The 26287-nt window shown below is 46.2% G+C and overlaps 1 pseudogene; it reads left to right on the top strand.

Annotated features, from left to right (window-relative positions):
* The window catches only part of LOC133356417 (plasma membrane calcium-transporting ATPase 2-like), a 184615-nt pseudogene that overhangs the window by 48812 nt on the left and 109516 nt on the right, over positions 1 to 26287 (top strand).

Raw genomic sequence — 26287 nt, 5'->3', positions numbered from 1 at the left:
AACACCCAGGTGTGCCGTACTAGTAACAAACCTACTCATTGGCTGTGTAGGTTGGTGGCGGGTTTAACGACACATTTATGTTCATGCGATCTAACCCAAAAACTCATATTATGGATCATATTGGTCTCGAAAGCACAATTATTGTCATCTTTTTTCAAAGTGGTGGTGGGTTATGGTGGGCACGGTTGAAGATTCTACTTATGCTTAATAAGCTAATCACGATGATGCTACTACTGCTGCCTGCCGAAGATGATAATACATTCCGATAATGGCACTGCTATTGCTCCTGTTATTGCCGCTGATGATGATGGAGGTAACACCTCGACTGCTGCCGATGCTTTCGCAGCTGATGACACTACTGCCACCTTCCATGCTAACGCAACTGCTAATTATAGTTACCACGGGGAACAACAACAGCAGCAGCAACAACAGCAGCAGCAACAACAGCAGCAGCTACAGCAACAACAGCGGCAATGCATGCAATGCACCCAAATTCGACCAACACCGGCCAATGAAAAAAAAATCAAACATTTGTAAGGGTCAGTTGCAGGATGCTGCCTCTCCTGCCTCGCCCTCTGTCTACTCTGCCTGCCCCGTGCAAAATTCACCCCCCTCCCATCCGCTCCCCCCCTCCCCTCTCCTCCCCTCCCGATCCCGCGCGGTCTCAAGCCAGGCAAGCCATCTGCTGAATAATTAACAGGGGTGGGGCTCTTCAGATGGAAACTGCGGGGCGGCCTTTGAAAGTTTAATGAGCGAGAGAGCTCCCATTACGTGGCCGATACATCCGCGCGCACTCTCTGCGAATTCGGAGGGAGGGGGGGCGGCGAAGGGGGGGGGGACACCTCCTATAAACATATGTTTCGCCCCGACGCAGTAGAAATTAATGAGCGCGCACACACACACACGCGCGCACACACACACACGCGCACACGCACGCGCTCGCACACTCACGCGCACACGCACGCGCTCGCGTGCACGACTCCCTTTAACGAATCAATCAAATTAGGAGGAGGTGACAGATTAAAGCGCCCACGCAAACACAGCGCAAGTGAGCGCCCATTATCTACTCACGCCTACATAGGTACACATGCATATATTAAACATACACACATATGCAACACGAGGGAAGAGTGGTGGTGCAATGGTTAGGTGGCTGTGCAATCAGCGAAACAGTGAAAATATCCGACGATGTATTTTCGGGGGCTGAAATTCAAAACAACGTGGTTTTTTTATGTTTGCGTTTTTAAGAAAACGACTCAGGGTGGACTCATGTTGCTGTGTTAAACGCACACCACTATGAACCCGGCGGCCTAAGTAAAATTCCCGCCCGTGGTTGATACTAGATCAGCGATGGCGTTCAATCCCGACCCTGACGCCTGCTGCTGTGTATTTCAAGTTTGTGTGTCTCTCTCTCTCTCCCCGTGGTCGTGTGGAATTTTCTCCGGGCCCTCTGGGTTTCCCCTCCACATTTATAATCAACGGGCGTTTCAGAGTATTTGGCTGCTGTACATTTCCACAGGACGATAAGCCACTTCGTTGAGCTATCATGTGTGGCCAGGTCGCTTTTACCTGGTAAAATATATATTATAGTTTTATTGTTGTGCTTACCCATTCAAGCACTAATCAGGCTGGTGGGATCCAGTGATGATTTTATCTTACACCACGCAGTATTCCTTCGCTCTTAAAGAAAATGAGAGATAACTCGGGGGTGCCAGAAACCACGGGCGGGAGGGAGAGGCTGCCACACAGTGAGCCAGCACTATATTCTTCCCCAAGCTCTGCTGTTCTCTGTATATGAAGGTGTTATCGGCCAATTCTTGAGTGCTTTGCATGCGGGAGGAAACCTGAGAACCCAGGGACAGTCAATTCCTGTGAAGTCAAACAACATTTCCTGGCGAAATAAATACAACTTCTGTTGAACACGTAGCAGGCTGCGGCGACGAACGTTATTCATAATAAAGGTTTTGGGTGAGATCGCGTAAAGTAGAAATGTGTCGTAAGGGGCCGTCCATAAATGACGTCACGCACCTGGGGGGGGGGGGGGTCAGACATTTGTGACGATATGTGACGAGGGGGCGGGGGTTTAAGAAATGTGACGTCACATCAAAATGCGCAACTTTAAATAAATATAGACAACACGTTCTACTTAATTAAATAGACTTTTAAATAAAGTTTTCTCCTACAACATCAGAGTGCAGCGCCACATTAAATACGCACTACAATGACAATAGTTTAAAGCGATTTGAAGCATGTTTTATAAAAAAAATGGAAATGTGGTTTGGGGGGGGGGGGCAGAGCTTTGTGACGTCATATTTGAGGGGGGTCTGACGTTTTGTGACGCCGTGTGACGAGTGGGGGGGGGGGGGTCAAAAATCGTCCAAAATCGAGTGACGTCATTTATGGGCGGCCCCTAACCCTCCACCACCCGATACAGTCAGTAAGGTTGATCGTGTAAAGAAAACGTGTCAATTAGTTACTCAAATTGTAAATGTTGTTGATTTACTCTACGACACACCGGTGGGCTGAAGTAGTCACTAATTGCCACGTTTTGTTGAAGTGACAAACCTTAGTGGCTGTGTCGGTTGGTGGCTGCTTACGACACATTTATACTTAACGTGATCTAACCCAAAAACATTTATCATGAACAACAACTTCTGTTTCAGCTTCCCTCTCCTCCTTCTCCTTCCACCACCACGCCTCGAAAGGGAAATCACAACTCGAAATGAGCAACGTCGTCAAGTCATACATTAATTGGTGGATAAAATCTATCCAGCATTTGTTCACGAGCAAGGGATTGCCTATTGAGCTCCGGTCAATTGGTGAAATCAATCTCTTTATTCAAACCCGCTGAAAGCCTAGGGTTTTGCAGAGTACGTATACAAAAACATAATTCCCGTAAAATCTATTTTCAGCCCTCTTGTCAATCCCCATGGGTTGTTTGACCATACTTCACCGCACTGGGCAGTGTGGATCGGTGAAGTTGGGGGGGGGGACCCAGGGACTATTGAGTCATCACTTGCCGTTGATGCTAACTGAGGCCTGGTATCAAACTCTGCTTTTCTAGGTTGAAGGAGTTAATGTAAAGCAAGGTAAATCGTGTGTGAGCATAACGCTTTGTCAGTGTCCTGCGTGAATATTGTTCACGAGCAGCCTACAGAGTGGAATTTTCCCAACGTTCTGTCATGTCGAACGTCGCAACACGAGATGCAAATTACCTGGCCCATTGCTCATGGGATGATACATTTATGTCAACAAACATTCTTTCATGCAATTTTTTTTTATTCAGTACGCATTCCAAATCATCCCGTTACAAACTTTCGTAGCTTCAAAATTGAGTTACAATTTAATGTTTTTATCCCACTATTGTGGAGAGGGGCCCTAAATTTAATATTGTTTTTGGCTTAGCCAAGAAGTGATATCCTACGTTGGGGTTCAACATCTTTCCATACGTCTACAAACAATGTTTGTCAAGCCTGGGAACAACGTCTAAATATTTCGATTTAAAGCTTTCGTGACTGCAGGGATTCATATTCTTGTATCTTTCGGTAAGGTAACGTAGAAAGAAAATGTAAGAATACATATATAATTATTCATTTAATATTTCCCTTCTACCTGGCTTTACCGAAAGATCCAAGAAAACGTCAAAATAGTGGCACATGTTTAATGGGCCACACAAACGATTAGCACGGGTCGGCTTCATACGGTGCGAAAGAAGTTCAACATCCCGTACATGGATGTCTCTCTATGAAAGGTTTAATTGCAAAGGCTCTCTCTCTGCTCAAACAAGCATTGGGCAGCCACCAATTCCGTTCAGAACCCTGATCCATTCGTACAAAGTCCACATTCCCATGACAGAGGCGAGTTCTTCCTTGCGACCACCGCTGCTGACATCACACGAAGTGCTTCTGATATTATCCATCTCACGGCGATGCTGATGGGATGAATTGACCCCCCAACTTCGATGCGGGGTCGTAACCCGCCGATTTTGATTTGAGTGCCATGACCACAGTGGCCTCTGGCCAGATAAATAAGGCTAAATAATGGGTTGTTATTATGGATAGAGAATATGCCCGAGAGGACATCCGCCGGAGAGCTTGGGGAGATTAAATCAACTTGTGTGAGCAGCTGGACGGATTGTAGAATCATACGACGGTGAGAGAGGGAGGTGAAGAGGGCTTGGGGGAGGCCTTCATCAGACCAGCGATAGATCCCAGCGATAGATCCCAGCTGATGATCATTATGGATTTAAACACTTCCCACTTGTCCAATGAATGTCTTTGCTTCACATTGCTTCGATAGCGTCTCCCTACCTGCCGAGTAACGGTCCCGTAGACCTCAGTTGGTCACAATTCTCCCTTAAAATCTCAAAAGCGCAAGCACTCCGCTAAATCTGCGTGGCTTTTTAGAGATCCGTGTGCATTTTTAAGCTTTCATAAATCCAAGCGGCATTTACTCGAACGGCGTCACGTGATCAGGAATGGAGAAAAAAAACTACGATTCATAATATATGTTCTTGACATGATGAATGTTTGTACATGTGACATTGTATTAGTTTTGGCTGTGTCAGGTGGTTGACGGTCCTATTGACACGAATTTGATCTGTAAATTACTCCTCCTAACCCAAAACTAGATTATGAATCATAATATTGGCTATGAAAAGCTACGTGCTAAATTTAAAATGTCGTTTTCGTTGTTTGTTTTTTGCTGCTTTTGCAGCCCTGATCACAGCAGCTGCGAGTGAAGTCCTTGCATTGCACCAGGCAGCGTGAGCATATTAGAGATAGCGTAGGTTTATGTGGTTCACTGAGTGAGGAATGGCACAAAGAGAGAGAGAGGAATAGCAAATGAGAACGGGTCATAGAATCTGATTGATTGGCATGGTGGAAGGGAAGCCAGGAGAGGAGAGAGTGAAAATGAAAAAAATTAATCCCTGCGTCAAGCTGGGTCTGAAGAGTGTAAGCCATTACGTTTAACCTACCCTTCACCCCACGAGCCACCCACCCCTTCCCATCAGCGTCACACCACCCGAACATATTCCCTCCCGTAACCTTTAACCAATTAAACGCGTTTCTCCGTGGGGTGCGGTTTTGTGATTGCAATTTTGCCCAGCGCATTCGTCCAGAATTGGGATGGGACGGATTGTCACTCTTAATAATTCGTCTGTATTTTCTTGATTTTAAGAATATAAAACAAGTCAAGTTGTAACGCGCCGTCGCCGGACCGCGTCCGCTCGCTGTCGTAGAGGCAGAGAGAGGAGGGAGAGAACAACTCGGAGGTGCGAGGAGGAACCGCAGACAAGCAGGGAGGCAGCCACGCGATGGGCCGGCACCAACAATGGCCCAAGCTCTGCGGTCCTCTACGTACGAAGATGTTAGCGGCCGATTACTGAGCGTTTTAAGCATGTTAGATTAACACCTAGGCTTTTGTGACTAATATTATTTTTATGATTTGATGCTTTCGTGACTGCAAGGATTCATATTCTTAGGTTTTTTCGGTAAAGTCACGTTGGTAAAAAAATATAATTCATACAAAATAAAATAAAAATCACGACGTTTCGGAGGCAACACAAGCTTTCGTCTTCAGGCGGATTTTACCTACGTGACTTTACTGAAAAAACCTAAGAATATCATTTTTATGAAGGCTTTTGAGTTATATTGCGTGAGTATAAATGTGTCGTAACCCTCCACCACCCGACACAGCCAGCAGGGTTTGTCATGTAAACACCGGTGGGCTGAAGTAGTAACTAATTTTCTCGTTGTTAACGTGACAAACCTTACTGGCTGTGTCAGGTGATGGAGGGTTACGACACATTTATACTTACAGCGATCTAACCTAAAAACCTTTATGATGAATTACGCATGTTAATTGCACGTTTGGAATCAACATGCGTTTTGAGTATTTGGCTGCTATAAATTTCCGCATGGTATGCCACGTCGAGTGAGCTATCATTTGTGGACAGCTGGCTACTGAAAATTAGCTAAGTAGCTCAGTACGACTTACCTGGGGGAAAAAAAGAGTTTAAGAATAGGGGTTGGTTGGTGGGGATTGGAGTGGAGTGGGCACTGGACGTTTGTAAAAAAGTGCTCTGCAGCTCACCGGATTCCTCCAGTATAAATCAATTAATATTCCGATTCTGAATCCTTCCTCGCGAGTGAACACGAGGAGGGAGAGAGCACGGAACATTCCCAGTTGTGCTCCCTGTGGACTTTACCCAGCATGGGTGTTGGTGGCTTGAAGGAGGTGTAGATTACATAGGTGGGATGCTCACTTTTAATCAAAATCAGGAGGTGTTTTCATCTGTTTACCTCCCCAAGGTGATTCCATGAATGGCCACGGGATTTTGCAATGCCGAGGTCGCCGGGTTCGATTTCTCAACGCGGCAGCTTCAACAATGGGGCAAGTTTCTTCACCCCTGAGGCAGTATCGATCACCGCAGCATGCATGCTGAACTTATTTCCCACCGTGCGTAGCCAACCGTGCTAACCGGAGGTGTGGTGGAGGGGGGGGGGGAAGGACAACAAACTAAACAGTCAATCGGCAGTTCGCGTATGGTGGGGTAAAGTGTAAGTTAATCTCACCTCTTCGAAGAGATCTGGCCAGCATGGAAGAGTAGGCCAAGTACCCTCCTCCTAATGAAGACCCTTCTGCCAGCATTGGCGCGAGCAAGGCACTGCAGGGCTGCTCCTTTTCTCCATGCACTCTGCCCACGAGCGGAGATGAGCACTGCTCCTCACTCTTTCGAACAGGGAGACACTTCCGCCCTGACTTTTTGACTTAACGATTATTTTCTCGAAATCAATACACATTAGGTTGATTCAGCAATGGAAATAGCAGCCGCACGTGCCAAGGTTGTGGGCTTTGTTGTCGTGATCTTTTCACATTGGCTGCTGCTGTCATCAAGTTGATCCATGCTGCTGACACCAGGCATTCTCTGCGTTTAATTGATTTTTTAATTAATTAACTAATTTGTAAAAACAAATATATATAATATAATAATTTAACCTCGATCAGGAATCGAGAGATCTCGAGTTCAAAATCGTCATTGGGGTCAACTCGTACCATCATCTCTCCATGGTTGATAAACCGAGTACTCCATTGCTGAAGTTACCACTTGATGTCCTGCTAATAGAAACGAGGAATTTCCACCACTGACAGTGGTCAAGCCTTTGGAGAGACTGGCTCATGCCATGGGAATGTGGAATTCCACCGCTCGCGTACCACTGGCAATGGATTGGAAAACATTTGAGCGGAGTCACACTCTGACTTTTCACTTCCGTTCACGTCAATAAAAAGTATTAAACTGGCACTTGTTAACCTCATTGGGAGTTGGCCAAGCATCGCAATATAGGACAACAGTTATTGCACTGCTTTCTGGCTGGCCTTCCCCAGTTTAGAGTATTTAGAGTATTTGGCTGCGATGAATTCCCACGTGATAAGCCACTTCATTGAACTGTCATTTGTGGTCAGGTCGATTCTGAAAAAGAAGCTAATATCTCAGTGGGTTTTATCCGGTAAAATAAAATAATTTAGTTGTATTTGTATGTGTTTGTGATTTACTGACCTTTCCTATACTTTGCACTCCTATCGTGTTTTTGTATCGTGTTGTTGTTGTAACGTTCTGACCCGCCCCTACTGGACAGCTGTGGAAGAGCTTTATAGCTTATCAGATTCATCCAGTATAAATGCATATTCAGATTTTGTCTGTGTGTGGTTTCCCGCACCTCTGAATCGTTCTCTCTCTGGGAGTGAACTGAAACTATGCGTGTTATGAAGTAAAAATTATTAATGTGATTACACACCAAAAATAGTTAAATTATAGCATTACCGTCGGTTTCAAATATTCGCTTCTTGTTTGAATACCAGTGCATGTGGAGGGTACCCGGAATGTTCTGGCAAAACAGGGTAAGCAAGTTGATTTTTTTTTTATACGGAAACGAAATAATTGTAAATCACGTGCCTTCATATGTAAGGGATAGAAGTCGTACGTTATTATTTAACCGAAATTGATTGCTAAGCCAGAATCCATCTTCTCAATCATTGGAAGGATTTGATCAACCATTTCGGGTCTTAATTGATTGTGTTCACGCTTACGGTGACTTTCAGACCGCTTTCCATTCTCTTCCTCTCCCCCCTCCTCTTTTCCGAACATAGATGGACTCGTCCATCTGACCAACTGCCTAAATCGCTGTCCGTGGTGCTGACGTTAAGAAAATAACCGCCACTTTCTTTTTTTCTAAATTTCTTGCTGCGGTTTTCACACCTGACGATGATTGCTTGTGTTGCAATCGGGACGTCGTGATAATTTTATTGTTTTATATTTTATTATTTTATTGTTTCCCTTCTACGTGACTTTACCGAAATAACCAAGAATATGGTAGGTATTTAATTGAAGGACATTTTTGTCAAGCAACTTGCCGGAAATGAGCTATTGTAGATCTGATGAGGTGAACAAGATTAATAATAATAATTAAAATGGATAATGTGTATCCCATCATAGGATCACAATGCATGAAAATCAGGAAACAATAACAGAACCAGGGCAACCGACCCAACTTAAGAGGGAGGGCCAATTTAAAGAGATGAGTTTTCAAAGCACACTTGGAGACAGCGTGCTTCAAAAAAATGTGAACACTTCTGAGAATTTGCAACAATACCACAAGAAATGTGCCCACGGGCTCTGGAGACCACCTGGAGAAGATTCCAGGCGTGTATCGACAATGATGGTGAACAAGAGGAAACTCTTTGACTTTTTGAAGCTATTAAGATACATTTGTTATCGTGTTACACAGTTACAGTGTAGTATTATCCGTTCTTTGTACATAACGATCGTCCCATGTAAGTGTTCACATTTTTTTTAATAACCCTCTATATCTACCGACTCCGATTGGCTCATTCCGAGTGGCAAGGCGTTCCACAGTTTGGTTGCCACGATGAGAGCAACACGTTTCGCAGGGTGGTGGAGGGCAGGCCACCGACACGGGCAGTGGAGTGTCAACCCAGGTTTTTTTTTTTCCGGAGACCAAGGGCAAGAAGACCTCTCGCTCGACGGCGGAGGCAGCGATGCTAATAATGAGCACGTGATCGACTCAAGAGCAAGACCCTGTGGGGGTTCGGATGTCAACTGCGGCTACAGTTGGGGCACGAGGCAGCAAGGAAGGACGCAGAAGGCCAAGAGCTGCGACACATTGTAGCCGCGATGACCTCTTGACCTTGGCCATAACCTGAATGGAACTTGCATTTGGAAAAACTCATTACACAAAGCCATTACTTTTAACCGCCACCGATCGCCGCCGTTGTCTGACATTGTGCTGCTGCTGTGTGTGGGCGTGCGCGTGTAAAATAGCCAGCAGCCTGCAGTGTGTGTGTGTGTGGGGGGGCAGTGATGGGGGGGGGGGGTGATGGTACCCGGGAGCACGGGGCTGGCTACGTGCCAGCCCCCTGGAAGCGTGGCACGAGCGTGGGCGATTGGCGGAGATGATGGATGACGTGGGGGTTTGTATTATACAATTTAATAATAATTGCAACGCGCGCGTGTGTGTGTGTGTGTTTGAAATGTGAGAAGGGAGTGGTAGCATAGTGGCGAGTGCTGCGAACCTGCAACAGCTGAGTTCGAGTCCGAGTCCTGGCTAACGTCAGCGGTTTTTGCCGGAACGAGTCACTGGCTCGTTCCGGCAAAAGCGTTGACTCAGCTTTGAATGGGTACCTGGTGCGGTGTGTAGACATCGCCACTGGGGAGACAAAGGTGGTCGGGTGTGCTAGTTACCACACGACCACCTCGTGTGCCGTGCTGGCCTCCAATAATCTGTTAAACGGTATATGGGGGGGTCTTTGTCTTTTTATATGTGTGTGTGTGTGTATGGGGGCATATGCATGTTTATGTATATATATAAATAATAAGAATTATTGTATTTTTTTATGAAGGAAAGCCACAATGGGCCTCAAGACATTCAAGAGGGTCCCGAACGTTGATGTTTGGCAAATGTCGTGCACGCATACATTTACAGCGATATCGCAAATAATAATAATGATGATTATACAATGTTGCACAGTCCTTTGTTAATCCACTGCTGAATGAATTGATCCTCATGGTGATGGCGACACCATACTTCACCACGCTGGTCAGCACAGATGTTTATTTTTAAGTGGGGGGCGAAAGAACTGATTCAGATATGACTCGCCACTGTTCTCCTGGTTTAATAAATCATACGCATCTATATGTGCACGTAGATATGTGGCCCATACTGACAGACGAATGCCCCTGGTTCACCCTTTCCAAATTACACTTTTATCCTTGATCTATAGAGTTCTCACCTCCTTGTACATGAACAGTGTCGCGAATAGTATGAGGAAACATTTATGAGATTTAAAGTTCTTATTTTAATATATTTAAATTATTTTTAAAGTAGAAATGTTGCTTGTCTCCTAATTGTGATTCTTAAACATGTTTCTTGTGAGTTAGACACCTACTTTGTGCTGTTCTTGAGTTGCCTGGGTGAAAAGTGGGAAAAGTTTTGCCCAATCCTCCGACAGCTGGCTCAAACAACCGAATGAGAAAACACAACTTTAAGAGTGCCGTCTGTTGTTGGCCACTTGGCACTGTGGACGTTTGGGCCCTGTGCTCAGGCTTTGTCTGCTGCTGACGAATCCACCCGTTTGCCGTTTCAGGCGCCGAGGAGAAGCGAGAGACGGAAGGAGTCCGGGCAGATCTGCGCGGCCATGGGCAGCTGAATTCTTCGAGTCACAGAGAGCCAAGGGACAGCCACCATCTCCTAACACGACGGAAAGGGGCCACTTGCACAGCCATCGAGGCAGAAGCCACGTCACTGCTCACATCAAGAAATACACAGCTGCGCATTCGTCAAGTCGGGGCGTCGAAAGTCATAAAAATCAAGTTTTTGTTTGCTATGAGTATTTTATTTCGGTGCTGCATGGACAACGGACGTTTTTTTAAACGAGTGCTGTACACGTCTCAACAACGACGACTGTAAGACTGCTAACTGATAGTAAATTGAATTTCTGCCTTGGCCAATAATAATTTCAGAAATAATAGATTATAGTGTCCGTAAGAGAATAAGATAGAAAAACAAAGTAAAGCCAAGAAATTAGAAACGAGTAAAATCTCAAACAACGGCTGTTGTTCGGTGGAACGAAACAGGCAAACAAAAATTGCGTTTACCGTCTGTTCAGTTCAATTGGCGTTAAAATCCAGGACGTATGCAATCGTTGGCAAAACAATTATAATTAAAAGCTGACATTGCCGTAGAACTGGCCGCTCTCACCACAAGCCTCCGCTAAGACCAGCCGCCCAAGCATGGGAGAAATGGCCAACAGCACGGCCAACGTCGGACATGTGCCGAAGGGCGCGGGGCCGTCCGGAGGCAGCCCGGAGAGCGACTTTGGCCTCTCCGTGGATGAACTCAGGGCCCTCATGGAACTACGGGGGCCGGAAGCGATCGCCATGGTGCAGGAGGTGTACGGGGGCAAGGAGGGAGTCTGCCTGCGACTGCAGACGTCACCCAATGACGGTGAGCGCCGTCGCTTTCCAGCGCTGTTGTCCGTCCTACATACGTGCCCAAATAGTGTCAGTTTCGTTCTCATCACTGGCCACATCATCAGGTCTTCTTTTGGGTGCTACCTTTTAGTCTGTACTTCTACATCGCTCACTCTTTCGCGTCCAGCTTAGAGAGAGTTGCAGCAGCATCCTTCCGCAGCAATACAGACGGCGCACGCTGGGCAAAGGGAACACGAGGCACCTCGCGAGCAACAAAACCGAGGAGCCAGGGGCCTTGGGGGATAGGGACCGGCAAAAGGTGACTGGGCTCACTGCTCTACTCCTCTCGTAGGGGGGAGGCAACGATCAGGAGTGTGGTATTAAAAATAAACAATTGGATGGCCATCGAACAAAGAGGGTCACACCGCATCGTGCGAGCGCGCTTCCGTGGCCGTCTGGAATGTTCTCCCTTCCGATATTGGTAAGCCACTGGGAGCTATGCACCTTTAGACCTGGATTGAAATCTAATTTCTTTGGAACTACTTTTCATGCTTAGTTTGTTATCCTTCCCCGGCGCCTCCAATTAGCACGGTTGGCTACGTACGGTGCGAAAGAAGTTCAACATACGTACACGCACATACAAAGGGAGAGGAGGGGGACATGGGTGTGTAGTTATTTGGTGTGTGGCTTCTGAGAGTTCCACTCGTAACTCAATGTAGGTAACTTGGTGAAATGAAAAAATTGTTTAGTAAATAGTTTTAAGTGTCCGTGCGGGGATAAACTGTGATGGTGTCCTGGAAAAAAAGTGAGAACCCACATCGCACACGAACGCAGGGAACAATACATAACGCGTTACAATTTACAGCCCCTCTCTCAATTCACAGTTGGATGCGGGCCTCCCCACACACACCACATGGGCCGTAGGAGTTATTTGACCATACTTCACCACGCTGGTCACTGTGGGTGCATGAACGCGAGAGCATAGAAAGTACAGTACAACATTGGATTTTACTACGCTGTCCCCGTAGCAGCCTATAGCACCTGTTATGTTTGGTGTTCGCACAGATCTAGGTTCAACACTGATCAGCTTTTCAGATCTGACACCATCGTGTACAATCTGTGTCATTTGGTCTTAGTCACGGGAAGGTGTATTCAAATTTAATGCATTGATGTTCAAGTGAGTGTTAGGAGAGCAGTCAACTTCACTTGTAACCGAGTCAGTGGGGGGTATTCGCATTTCTATGGAGGAAGCCGGTCTTTCCATAGATTGACAACTGTTCATTTCCCGCAAAGTGGAGTTTGTTTTATTTTACCCAGAGGGATGATGATGATGATGATGATAGAATGATGGAGATGAATTGTCCCCAGACTACGACTTGAACTTACAACCTATCAAGCACAAATTGAGAGCTCTAATCACAGCGCTACCCAGCTACGTTTATGACATCCAGATTATTATTTACCATCTAATTAAACACATTTTAAAAAGTCAAGGCACCCACACACAAGTAAGCGTGAGATAGTGCTCATCTCCCCTCGTGGTCCAAAACCAGCTACTGAAAATTCCACGTTCCTGTGGCCGGAATAAATCCCTCTCCCGGAGACCCGGGTTTGATTCCTGTCCATGATGCAAACTCTTCACCATCGGCACTTACGCTTCTGTACCTAGCTTCGTCCTGACCTAAGTCGACTCAGCCTAAAATTAATTCATATCACAGTGTGTAACATGAACTTCAGCACCTGGGAGACACCACGCCAGGTCACACGTGTGCTGCTGTGGCCTTATTAGGCCCTCGCCAAATGCCACTTGCCCCGCCAGTCTATGAGGCTAAGGCGATGGATCTTTGTCAGATTAAAGAGTGGTTATGGAAAGGCAGGTAAGAAGACAGATTTGTATATTCAGAAGCACACGGACCTGATCACTCGAGCAGGTGAAATGCCTTCAGAACGTTAATATAATTTGGTAATATTTACACCGAGTATCATATTCTACGCGCAACAGATGACATATGACTCAGAAAATGCCCAGTTTGACATTTTTAAGAGAACGCCTAAAATGAACGCTATATATTTATAAGAACAATTTAGCAAAATCAGATTTTAAAAATGTCAAGGTGTAATGTAAATGGGTGGCACGGGAGCAATGGAATTATTTAATTTTACAATATTCAGCAAAATCGGATAAATTCTGCATAATTTTACGACTGTTTTATTCAAATTGAGATCTAATTTATGCGCATATATTTGCATGCAAAAAAAATCTCCACACGAACACAAAGACAAAATATGCCCCGCGTAGCCTCAGATTATACGAATACATATTGTTAGTGAGCACCTATTAAGGCTGGCAAGGCAACCTGCTATTGTCTCCCAAGTCCTGACACCATTTCACTGCAATTATAATCATAATTTAAATTTGCAAGGCACATTTCATCCACAGATCCCAATGTGCCATGAATAGAAATCATTAAATAAAACACAGCCAGGGCAAATGGCCAGAACTGTGGGGTGAAGGCCAATTTAAAGGGGTGAAGTTTCAAGATTTAAATACCTCCAGTGACTCTAATCGCCTGATTAGCAAAATGCATAAACGATACATTGTCTGGGAGCTGCGCTGGCAACGGTTCTATCACCCCAGGGGCAGAGCCTCGACCTTGGTGTCCTTAGAGGAAGGCGATCTACAGATCTCAGGGACCTCGTTGGAGAATATACATGGATCGGTTCCAGGACATATTGTGGGGTTGACCCATCAAGAGTCTCCAACAGCAGGATCTTACAGTCCACTCGCAAACCTGCCCGGTTTTTTTTCAAGTTTCATTTATTTGGTATAGCCCTGTGAGCCATGCGGTTCTTAAGTCGGGTGCAACCGCAACAAACAACATATGAACACAGAACATGTTAAAGCGACGACGTGCAACAGAAACATCCTGGAATAAACCAGCAAATATTCAACAACAAAAAAGTATTAAGACGCTGTGTGCAAAAATCCCAATGTGGTGCAAGTCAACAATAAAAAAACCATACGACAATTTAGATGAACCATATGTTTTCTAATCACCAAAATAAAGCTATAAAAACAATGTAACAACAGCAATCATAGGAAGTGTGATTCAAATGTAATAATAAACGATATACATAACACATACGACCAAACTTGCAGCCATAGCTGGCAGCATGGCAATCCCAGTGTATGATGTGTGAGTGAGTGCAGAGACAGCAGAGAATGTGGGGGCCCGCTCGCCGCTCTAGCCAGCTGCGTATCCAACCAGGCTCCTCGTTAAGAATTCCTGCGCGGATTTGCGTTGCACCGTGCAGTCATTTAGTCCTCAGATGAACATCGGGAAGGCCCGGCCTGGGTTACAAGAGACTATTTACACATTTGACAACAAACAAATACAAATATTCTGGTATAGCCTGCAACAGACTGTTGGGGCAAGTCTTGTGAGCGAACACCTATGAAGGCCGGAACTGCACGCGAGGAGGTGGGTGACCAGCACCACGCCCGGCCGCCTTTGTCTCCCCAGTGGCGATATTTACGCGTCACACCAGGTACTCATTTTAGGTTGAGTCGACCTAGGAGAAGTCGAGAATTGTCATTGGTGTTGGCCGTGAGTGTGAATCCAGCTCGGGTCGCTGGGTTCGTAGCGCAGCGCGCTAACCGTTGCACTACCGCTCCCCGCAATTTGCACAATTTTTTGCTATATCCTGTCTCTATCATGTGGACACGTGGTGTTAGCGAGCACTTATTCAGGCCAGAACGGTGCATGAGGGAGTGATGTGGTCAAAACCACACCCGGTCACGGTTGGCGCTTCAATGCTGATAGTTGCACACTTGCGCCAGTTACTCGTTTAAGGCTGAGTCTACCTAAGAGTGGCCCAAGACTGGTTTAGATTTTACTCGTCTGTGATATTAGCCATGGCCGGCAATTGAAGTCGAGTTCACCGGGTTCATAGCAGTGTACCAAACACTGTGACTGCCACACACACACATATCAGTATACAAGAGATCAGCGGCTTAATATTATAAGATTACACCGATCACAATGTTTGTTGTGCGGGCTTACCGACCCCGTCATGGGAATGTGGAATTTCCTCCATTGGCTATTCTCTTTCAGCGCAGAGAATCTCTTTGGCCCCGGGACCTCGTCTGCCGTGAATTTTCTCGTATGCAGTCCAAAAGCGCAAAGCGCGCCACCAATTTTTTTTTTTACTACAAATGTTCTAAGGATCTAACCCTCTCGGAACACGTCACTTGAAAACTGTCACGCACGGCACGGCGCCGTTTGATCGCGCAACGCGAAGGATTGCGGCGACGTGCAGATTACCAGAAAGAAAGAAATGAATTAGAAACCCCAATCTCAACTCGTTTCAACTCGAAGACGATGCATCTTCAAATTAAGGGCGCTCTGTAAAATATCAGCGAGTCGCAATTTCACGCCTTGCCAACATCCAGCTTCTTGATGATATAATATCTCTATATATGCATGGTGACCCAAAAGTTAGGACACGGAGGGTTCTGATATTTATTTTAACAAATCGTATATGGTTATTTAATTTATCTCAACAAATGCTCAAGCGTACCTCTATTAAGAGTCGTTCGTGATGCACGGAATCTCTCTTTAAAATCAATTCGGGACTTTTTGTCGTTTAAAGATTGCAAAGGTGTAATCCTCGAGCGTTCATCAGTTCAGTTTCGTCTTAAGTCATTCAGAATTCTCGGTCGAGTTTTGTAAACGATGCCCAAAAGACAATTTCAGCGCATTTCGCGCTCTCGGATGCGCTTTGGCGAACGTCTGGACCGCTCTTCCTTCCCGATATTGGGAAGCCACTGGGGCTATTCACTTTGAAATCATCTCGATTGAAAACTCGTTTCTCTATAACTGCTTTCTGTGGTTTAGTGTGTTGTCCTTTTCCGTTAATGAGGACAGGGCAAGAGAAATTCCAGCACTGGGGATAAACGATACAATGAAGTCAACAAGTTTGTCGAGAAAATTGTGGCCTTGAAAGTGAGAATATTTAGTAAGCGGCGTTTCGGGCAACGGCCCTTCTCCATAGCACATGACTAGAGAGGCGAGAGAGAGAAAGAGTTGCAGGACTGCGTCTCCAATTAGCACGGTTGGCCACGTACGGCGTGAAAGAAGTTCAACACACGTACGTGACAGAATGCTTTTGTAGCCAAACTTTGCTGCGTTTTTCATTATCCAGGCCACCGCTCCGACGGTTACCCTGGTAAAAGTTCACTGCACAGCACTCGATAGCAACCGTGTCACAAAGCATAGGGCTGCAGCTGCTGATGACCCTGGGTTCTAATCCAGGTTACAGCCACCAGCGATTAAACCAAATGATCACGGGCATGGAGTTCATGGTCTCAGTGACTGTGCACAACATATTCACGGCAAATTTTGCCTCCGAGACTGACATGTTTTGCTTTCGCTTTGATTGGCACGCGGCAACCACTCAAGGGCATGAGTTGGTGTGCCCCGAGTGTAGATGCATTTGCCATTCAAGCGACTTCGGGAGGCGTTAGCAAACCCATCATAAGGCAGGCGCAGCGTGCACCTGTGGGGTGTGTGGGTAGCACCACGCCGGCCGCCTTTGTCTTCCCACTGCTGATCTTCACACACCCCACCAGCTACTCATTTGCGGCCGAGTCGCCCCAGGGGAGTCCCAGAAACCCTTCAGACATTTTCCATTTCGTTGGTCCCTGGGGTGGGAATTGAACTCGGGTCCCTTCGGGTTCGTAGCACAGCGCGCTGACCACTGCGCTCCCCGCTGCCCCACTAGTGAGGCATTACAGCCGCACGGCGCACACTTGCAAAGTGAGAATCGAGTGGCGACCGGCGGAAACTTGTCCTTGGACGTCCTCGAAGAGTTTTGATACCGGGATTCTTTGGGGTTTTTTGTTGTTGCTGCGTCTGTTAAGAGAGATGGGTTCCCGCGATAGCGTCCAGGATCTAATTCGACCGAGAAACAAAGGAACCCATATCCGTTTAAATCAACCCTGCAGTTCTCTTGAGGACAAGCACCCAGGTGCTTAAATTTTTAAACGATACATCCTTTATACATGAGTACCCTCTACGTGACCACGGTAGTTGCAAGTGCGGAGGTGTGTGTGTGTGTGTGAACGTGCGTATGTGTAGTGGGGTGGGAAGGTGGGTGGTAGTGCTTTGGTTAGGGCACTGCACTATGAACTCAGCAAACTTAGTTCAATTCCTTATCCACGGCTAACTTTAGTGGGGACTATCAGAACTGGCTATGGGGAGGCGTTCATCCAGCAGTAGATTAACTATTGCTGCTAAACTAAAACTAAACTATTTTTTTGTATTTTACCGGGTAAGGCTGTACATCTTCAGAAGCGACCGAGCTATCACAAATGAGAGCTCAACGAAATGTCTATCAGCCAAATACCCAAAAACGCGTGACGTTGATTCTAAATGTGGAGGGAAAAACCGGAGGACCCGGAGCTAAATCCACACGACCACGGGAAGAGGGACACGCAAAATCCAGTATACAGGCGTCAGGGCCGGGATCGAATCCACAACTTTCTGTACATCAGGCGTCATCCATGATGCTGCTGATGATGATGAACAGCATTTGCGCACGAATGAAATATGGGCTGCTATCAAACTGCAATGAAATGCGTTTTTTCTACTTGCCACATCCGTCATTAGTGCTGCCCGGTTAGAGGAGAATATACAATGGGGCGATATTGCACGCGAAGGGCCCTTTAGTGTAGATGGTGGAGAGATTGACATTTCAGATAAAACAAATTTGACCACCCTCCTCACTCACGCCACGTACGGCTCTCTAGCCGACACGTTCGAAATAATAAGCCGTAGCTTCAGGAAATATAGCCCTTCCTTCGGGGGCACAATTTTCCTTTTGTATCTCAACGACCGTCGCAAATGCAATTGTGAACATTCAGGTTTCCTCTTGGAAGGAGATAGGACACACTCGGATGGTCCTTCCACGTTATTAACTGAAAGACGACGAGTTTAATGGGCCTCATATTAAACATCTCAGAAATATTGCACGTGGCTCGAGAGGATGAATGGACGACAGTGCCCAACCGTCACCACTGAGGGCCCGGGTTTGAATCCAGGATTCAGCTCCCCGTCATCGTTAAGCAAAGTTCTGCAGCGCGTGGCGAGTTTGTGATCTCAGCCCGGCGACCGATTAGTGCACAGAAAAATAAAGGCCACCATGTATATTTGTGGTTTTTATTCACGGCATTTGGCAAATATTCTAGTACTGACAGTGACGACAACAACAAGAAATTGCCACATGCCAATTAAACACAAACCAAAACATTTAAGTCTCAGAGCAGTCATTGGAACCCGGTTTAATCACAGGGAGCTGAAACCTGGATTCGAACCCAGGATCATCGCAGCCCGGAGCTTTGTACGATGGGGCTATCGAGTGCCGTGCAGTGAACTTCTCCGCCGGGGTAACCGTAGGAGCGGTGGCCTGGATAATGAGAAACGTCGCGAAGTTGGGCGACAAAACATGCTGTCGCTGCGGAGAGCATACGTACGTATGTTGAACTTCTTGCGTACCGTACGTAGCCAACCGTGCTAATCGGATGTGTGGGAAAAGGACAACAAACAATAAATAAGTTAATTTTCAATCTAGATGATGTAAAAGTGCACAGCTCCCAATGGCTTCCTAATATTCGAAGGAAAAGCATTCCAGAAGGCCGCAGAAGCGCATATAAAAGCGTGCGACGCTGTGACCGCCTTTGTTCGACGGCCAGCCAAACGCCACTGCGAGCGTGACCGGAGTTTGCGTGACGGTCGATGCTCCTTGACGAGATCAGCGAGATTTGAAGCTTTCGTGACTGTAAGGATTCATACTCTTAGGTTTTTTCGGTAAAGTCACGTAGGTAACAAAAAAAATCATTAAAGTAATCATAGAAATAAAATTAAATAATAAATCACGACGTTTCGGAGGCAACACAAGTCTCCGTCATCTAGTGGGACCGTCACAGCCAGATTTACTGTATCAAGTGAGGCAAACAATTTTTTCAAGATGCAAGTTCTTAAATACAAGTTAAGTTAATGTATTTATGAACTTGTATCTTGACATTTGTTGCCTCACTTGACACAGTAAATCTAGCTGTGACGGTCCCACCTGATGACGGAAACGTCGTGATTTATTATTTTATTTTATTTCTATTACTACTTTTATTAACAACGAAACGTTCTGGGAGCGAAAATCCACCCGCCCATTGGCAGCTGTCACTGTGCGGCAAGAAAAATGTGACTCAGCACCTGACTCACGACGCGCATTTATCTGCCAGGAGGGGGGAGAGGTCATCGCGACCACAGTTGCTGGTTCGCGACGGCGAATATCGAGACGGTGCAAATCACAACGCGATGCAGAGGATGGTAGGTGGTGGTGGAGACTGAGAGGTGAGGGACAACGAAATAAGTAATATTTAAAAAAACTTTTTTTAAACACGCTTTAATGAAATGTACCCTAATAGTAATGGAATAACTCCACGACTCCAGGAGTGGCCCCGAAGCTTGCCATAACGTAAGGAACCGTGGTGATTTACGGCCAACGTCAGTTGAGCGTGGACAATTAGACCCAAGGCAAAACATAACATGTAAAAAAGATTGTTTAAAAATATTTTTTTTTATGATAGAATATAGTATTGTCATCAGTATGACATAAGTATACCACGTTTGCCGTCGATACCACATTGGGAAGTGGGTTAAAATTGAGTTACACGATTTGAAGATACGACAACAGACAGAGTGAGTTAATAGAAAGCGTGTACAAGGAAGTCAGATGATGCGTCAGTGACTTAAGCGTGTGGGGTTGAGGGCGACGTAAATCCGGCCGTGGTATTCATTAAGCGACGGCGTATTTGCGAAACGGCATTAAAGGGGGAGACTGTAATTATTTCTTGTCCAAATTTGAAACTGCGTCGATTTTTTTTTAGTTCAGAATCGGAATCTTTACCCATACTGGAGGAATCTGATGACCTATGAAGCACTTTTTCACAGATGTCCAGCAGGGTACGGTGTTAGCAAGTGAGTTATGGGGAGTGGAACTTCAAGAATCTTGGAGGAATCCCATGCGGAACAGGAGGAGAACATACGCAGGCGTTACCGCTCTGCCACTCTGCTAGCCTGTTCTGTAATATCATCCTGCGTGATGCACCGACTCTGTGATATATTGCTGCAGGATTTGTGAAAAAAAACACAAACGCATGGCCTGGTAGTCTAAAGCCGCATTTCCCACACCGTCTGAGGTATTGACCCCCCTGCCCACTTCCAGGGCCAGGCTCAAGACCTACCCGTCTTCCTCTGCATCTAATTGTCTCCTCTCGATAAATAATAACAATGCCTTATATCCCCAGGAAACCCACGCGGCAATGTTTCGTACGGCATATTGAGATGTGGTCGCATTTCGATGCTGTATAAATCAAAATATTGTCCCGTGAACATGAATTCCTGTGAGGATTACTCGGTCCACATCATTCATTATTTTCGTGCTTGTAACCTTTACTTCAAAAGGCCCATTTATAAACCTTCAACTTCATGTTGTTTGATATGACCAAGTCAAATCATATGCCAGTTCACATGAACTATACATATTTTTTATTTTATTCCATTCTATTTCGGATTTATTTTTCAAATCCAAACCGACGGCGTTCAGTGAGGAAGATGATGAAAGCGCGTGGTACAGTGACCGTCGTTGTCAACGATAGGGGCGCTATGCACGTGTGACTTCTTTCACACCGTACGTAGCCAACCATGCTCATCGGTGGTGCGGATTGGAGGTGGTTGGGGGGGTTGACTCAGCCCATCGTCCCCCTGGGGTTGATCAAACAAGTGCGGGGAAGTCGAGAGCTGTCGTCTTGTGGATTGACTCGCCCTCTCCATGGGAATGTGGAATGTCCAGCACCGTCTCAACCCTCCTTTGATCAGTAACATCTTGTTGGCGCAGCGATGCTCTTGCTCGGCTGCCCGAGTCTCACCAGCGCTGCCCCTGACGATAACACCGCACCAAACACATATTTTAGGCAGCGTTGACCCAGTGGAGGAACACAGCAGGTTCAGCTGCCAATTGCCACTTGTATTTCCTTTTGCAAGGCCAGCAGTTGAACCTCGCCTGCTAAGGGCGCAATGGCGCCCTCTGTGACGCTGCCCCCCCCCCCCAGGTCACGTGCATGCACAAACAAACCGCAACTCAAATCTTGACTTAAAGCTTTCGTGACTGCAGGAATGCATATTAATTGGGTCTTTCGGTAAAGTCACGTAGGTAGGTTTTAATTCAACCTATCTACGTGACTTTACCGAAAGACCCAAAGAATATGAACCGCAGCACCTCGCTGAACTCGTCAAGGAACGGAATTCATCATCGCGCGAACTCGGGTCATCCTCCTCGTAGCAGCAGTAGCAGCAGCAGGATGTTGGCTGGCCGTCGAACAAAAGACTGGGGGGGTCACCACGTCGCGCGCTTTCAGATGCGCTTTTTGCGGTCCTCTGGACACGCTCTTAGGAAGTCACTGGGTGCTGTGCACTTTTAAATCACCAAGCTTGAAAACTCATTTATTTCTCACAGTTTTTTTGTGTGTTTAGTTTGTTGTCCTACCCCCCTCCACGCACCTCCGACTAGCACGGTGGGCTACGTACGGTGCGAAAGAAGTTCAATGTGGATACAAAAAAAGATCCCCCGTATAGCCTTAACAGACTGTAGGAGCAAGTGCTGTTAGCGAGCACCTATTAAGGCCGGCACGGCACACGAGGGGGTGGGTGGCCAACATCACGCCCGGCCGCCTTTGTCTCCCTCGTTGCGATGTTTACACATCGCACAAGGTCGACCTAGGGGAGGCCCAGGACCGGTTCAGATAATCGTCACTGGTATCGGCTGTGAGCGGGAATCGAACACCGGGTCGCCGGGTTCGGAGCGCAGCACGCTAACCGCTGCACCACCGCTCCCCACCACATACAAGCACACATGCACTCACACGTGTGGGGGACACGCTCTGCTTGTTGTAAAGGAAACGCGTGAACAAAACGCCGAGTCCCGTCGAGGCTTAACGCGGCAGGAGAGCACGCAGCTCACAAGATGCACCTCGTGTGAACCGATCGTGTCGGGAATATGAACGTAAACTTATTTTTATGAACGAATTCACGACGGAGCCATTCCCCTCTCGAGCTCAATCTCGGAGGCATTGTGACGGTCACGTGGCCAGTGGACTGATTCTTCTCTCTCTCTTCTCGCACCCTTCAACAAGGGTCACTGCATTGCTCTAAACACGACTTCGACTCCCTTTGTTCTCATCCTCCGCGTACATCCAATTCCAAACCGCAACCCACCCTTCGTCGATCGACGCCCGCGGTTTGAAAACGTAAATAAAGAGTGGACGCCGGAATTCCGCGTTACCAGCCAACAAACAAAAACATCGTCTGCCACGTGCGGCACAAGATTCATTCGTTCAATTTACTTTATCGAGTAAAAGAAACACCAAAGAGGGCATCGCAATGCTTTGCAGTATAATTTAAACTAATGTGGTCCTCCCTATGAATTCAAGACGCGTATAAAAAAGGATAAAAAAAGAGGACATACTCGAAGAAAAGCTGAAAGGCAAAAATTAGTACTCTCAGGTATTTTCGGTGAAGTCATGTAGGTAAAAAAATAGAAATAATAAATAAATATAAAAATTTAGCTGTGACGGTCCCACCTGATGACGGAGACTGGTGTTGCCTCCGAAACGTCGTGATTTTATTTTTATTATTTATTTTTATTTTTTACCTACGTGACTTTACCGGAAAAAAACCCGAGAGTATGAATCTTTGCAGTCACGAAATCTTCAAATCTAGAAAGCAAAAATGAGTCTTGCAGTGTTCTCTGAACTGTTTGGTGCTCGGAGGCAATCTGAGGGCTGGCGGAAGGGAGTTTCAAATCTCAGGCGCCACACAAGATGATGCACGGGTGCCTTGAAGTTGCACCGATATGGAGAAGAACGGTATTTTTTGCGGGGTGCACTTGAAACCGCAAGTGTGCGGGAAAATGTAATTTCACCTAAAAAATGTGTTTATTTAATCCTGTTATATTACATTTTCTTTTAGATTATGAAATACATTCCTCGCCCTGTAAGTTTTAATAAGCGGATCTCATACAAACACTGCGAGAGTTATGTCGTGGTTAGAGCGACTGGCTTACAGTTGGAGTTTGAATCCTGAATGGGTGGAGGGAGGGGGGGGGTCATCTTAGCGCATCATCACTCTGAGGCTAGTAAACTCACTACCATTTAAGGGCTTGACAATCAACACTGGCCCCGTGCCTTGGGAATGTGGAAATTTCATGACAAGCTCAGGAGTCAGGGCCACCCAATTGCTTGTTTGAGCGAATATTATGTGACTTTAAACATTGGCCTAGGACACGTTCCTAGAACATTTAATGTATTGCTTCGGGAAGCTCTTGGTAATACGACATTCAATTACGATTTTAGAGACGCTATTCTACACACAAAATGTTTATCTTTTCCAAGTCATGAGTTTTCTCGATAATTTGAGGTTCCACCTTTGTTGTTGTTACAATTTCGTTGACATAAACGCTTGTGAAAGGAAGTATACTCAATACGGTGTACACACGTATATATATAAATTTATATCAAAAGCACAAAAATCAAATTCAGGACATTTGCGAACTTGCAACCAATCCAGAGTTTCTGACAGCAATGAGACGGTTAATAGGACTGGATCGTGACACCAAAGAAAAGCTCTACTCTTTTGAATTAAAGAGCATCTATTTCTACTGGGCAGAAACATGCAGGTTTTTTTAGCTGATGGAACAAATAGTTGGAAGATCTTTTTGAGCGAGCTCAAAATGTGATCTTAACTATTTTAAAGCGAGATACAGATTGGAGGGTAAGACGGTCTCCCCAATTACGAGGATTCACCATCCTCATCAACCCAGCCAATGCCATTGTACAGATTTAGGATTTGGCGATCAAAACGTGAATGTCATGAATATAGAATAATAATCAAGCAGGCAACTTTTGCAACTACCGTATGCTCTGGATTATAACGTATTACGTATTCCTGCCCACACCTCCGCCGTGTGTATTTTAAAACAACATTTTTTTAAACAACATTCATTTGGTGCGTCCTATATTCCGGCAGGTGCTTGTGTGAGAGACCAGCCTAGTCTCACTTTATTGACACCGGGCACAAGTTGGACAGCGTCTCACCTTCGTAGCTCCGTCTTAGAACGCAGAGAAGACGGGAGTTGTCCAATTTGCTGGCAGTCAAATGCTGCACGTTTCATTGTAAACCAGTTTATGCTTCTTTAATGTGCTGGTTTTGATGTGCTCGTTTAAACCTCGAGCTGATCTTAATACGCCGAGCGCTTTCAATTAAAATGGTTGTAAAAGAGGCCTTTGATTGATTGATTGGTGTTAATGATTGAGGGAGATATACCGATTGAAAAAATAATCCAGCCCCATTCGCCCGGTGGTGTGATGAATTGTCACGACCTCAGGTCAAATTCGATTCCAGAATCAATATTTTTCTTGCTACAATGCGGTGAATGTAGCGGCCTCTAGTGGCTGAAGGGTGGGATCACGTGAACTCATTATGCAAAACAATTCAATTGAAAAAAAGAACCAAAAATTCTCGCATCAAATTTGATACATGTATTTACATCGTTAGGCCAGTATCATACACCCCTGTTACGCCCCCCCCAACCACCACCATCACAAATGAGAAATGGTACGTTCCACATCTGTGCACAGGCATACGCGAGCAATGATAGCAGACCAATCCAATCTTTTCTGGAGGGGGGGGGGGCAGCTGGTAGGAAGGTTTTGATTGTCCCAGCGAGCTATTCGTCAAATACATTTACAAGGCTATCGAGATGGGGCCGTAATAAAAATAAAAAACCTCCGGCTTGTTTATGGGTTCATTTCACAGGTCTTGCTTATTTTCCTCTTCCAAAGTCCCCCCCCCCGCCAACGCCCTGGGCTGCATTTCCAATGAATAATAAAAACAAAATAGATTACAATTACATCCACGGGGACCCCGAGCTCTCAGGCTCGCCCCGCGAGCAAGTGACGCCGCGTGGTGACACCCGCAGTGGCATCCCAGCACCGCCCGACTCGGAGCGGAGTCCCAGTTGCGGCTCGGGCCACCGTGGGCGTGGCCGGCCGACCGGGCGCGCTTGCCAGCTCGTTGCAAAGGTTCGAGCCCAGCGGCCACCCTGGTCATTAGGGCGGGTTTGTGTTTTTAATCGTAACAAAAAAAAGTACACGCGCCCCCCGTGCCTGCTACGCACTGGCCGTTAAAGATCACGTGGCGTCATTCTCAGAAGAGTAGCCCCCCCCCCCCATAGAGTAGCCCCCCCATAAAGTAGCCCCCCATAGAGACCTCCCACCCGGCATCAGGCTAGAGCACCCCCCCGTTTCACGCTTGGCGGCCGCCCCCCCATCCCAGCGCTGCCGCGGCTGAACCCTTGGCCGCGTTTCTTGGGATGCCATCAGATGGGGCGCGTGGTCCGATCAAAGGGTTTTAGGAAGAAAAAAAATCCTTCCATAATCGTGATGGTGATGATGATGATGATAAACAAGCACGTGATATGAATTCAAACTGTATCGTAATGAAATGTTTAATTCATTTATTTGTTTTACTAATTTGTTGGCTGCGTGTTGGGGGATGGGCGCAGATCTCGCCGTGCATTTGGTGAACATTACAAATGCAATGATTTCGGCTGGAGCCTGAATTAGTTCAAATTTGTCCCTAATTTTAATTAAAACGTTGAAATTGCGTGTACGTTTTGTTC

This window comes from Lethenteron reissneri, chromosome 54 (assembly GCF_015708825.2).
Source record: "Lethenteron reissneri isolate LAM-NWPU_2019-01 chromosome 54, ASM1570882v1, whole genome shotgun sequence".
NCBI lineage: Eukaryota > Metazoa > Chordata > Hyperoartia > Petromyzontiformes > Petromyzontidae > Lethenteron > Lethenteron reissneri.
This window is presented reverse-complemented; position numbering and strand designations above follow the sequence as displayed.